Source organism: Coturnix japonica, chromosome 8 (assembly GCF_001577835.2).
Source record: "Coturnix japonica isolate 7356 chromosome 8, Coturnix japonica 2.1, whole genome shotgun sequence".
In the NCBI taxonomy this organism is placed as follows: domain Eukaryota; kingdom Metazoa; phylum Chordata; class Aves; order Galliformes; family Phasianidae; genus Coturnix; species Coturnix japonica.
Genome location: NC_029523.1, coordinates 26,893,446 through 26,894,524, shown reverse-complemented (window position 1 = coordinate 26,894,524; position 1,079 = coordinate 26,893,446).

The window sequence follows — 1,079 nt, the reverse complement described above, 5'->3', positions numbered from 1 at the left end:
GAAGCAGGAGATGATGATGGAGATCCTCATAGAAGGACACAGGGCTCATGGAAGCAGGAGGTGATGATGGAGATCCTCATAGAAGGACCCAGGGCTCATGGAAGGCAGGAGGTGACGATGGAGATCCTCATAGAAGGACCCAGGGCTCATGGAAGGCAGGAGGTGACGATGGAGATCCTCATAGAAGGAGCCAGGGCTCACAGAAGGCAGGAGGTGATGATGCAGATCCTCATAGAAGGACCCAGGGCTCATGGAAGGCAGAAGGTGATGATGGAGATCCTCATAGAAGGACCCAGGGCTCACGGAAGGCAGGAGGTGATGATGGAGATCCTCATAGAAGGACCCAGGGCTCATGGAAGGCAGAAGGTGATGATGGAGATCCTCATAGAAGGACCCAGGGCTCATGGAAGGCAGGAGGTGATGATGGAGATCCTCATAGAAGGACCCAGGGCTCATGGAAGGCAGGAGGTGATGATGGAGAACCAGTGTGACTTCACCAAGGGCAAATCCTCATTGACTGACCTCATAGACTTCTATGATGGCACTGATACATCAGCAGATGAAGGAAGACCTGCTGATATCATCTACTTAAACTTCAACAAGGCCTCTGATGCAGGACCCCACACCATCCTCATGTCCAAGTGATGAAGACACCAAGTGGACGGGAAGATGATGAGATGGATGAAGAACTGGCTGTAGAAACGAGTCCAGAGAGCAGCAGCCAATGGCTCCGTGTCCAGATGGAGATGATGATGAACAGCGTCCCATAGCATCCAACATTGGGGCTGATACTCTGCAATATATGAGCATAGAATCAAATGATGATCAGCAGTGAAGACCATCACGACCATCTCCTTTCAACCCCCCTGCTATGGGGACAGTACCCAACCACCACACCAAGGTCCCACAGCCTCAAACACCTCTAGGGATGGAGCATCCCAAAGTGACCCATTCCACCCCCAAACCCTGCAATAAAGAAGGGATCGCTCACACCATTGTGAAGGCTGAGCCCTCCATCCAAAGGAAGCAGGCTCTAGATACGGCTCCTTCTCATCCCATCCATAAGTGCTGCTAGGAGC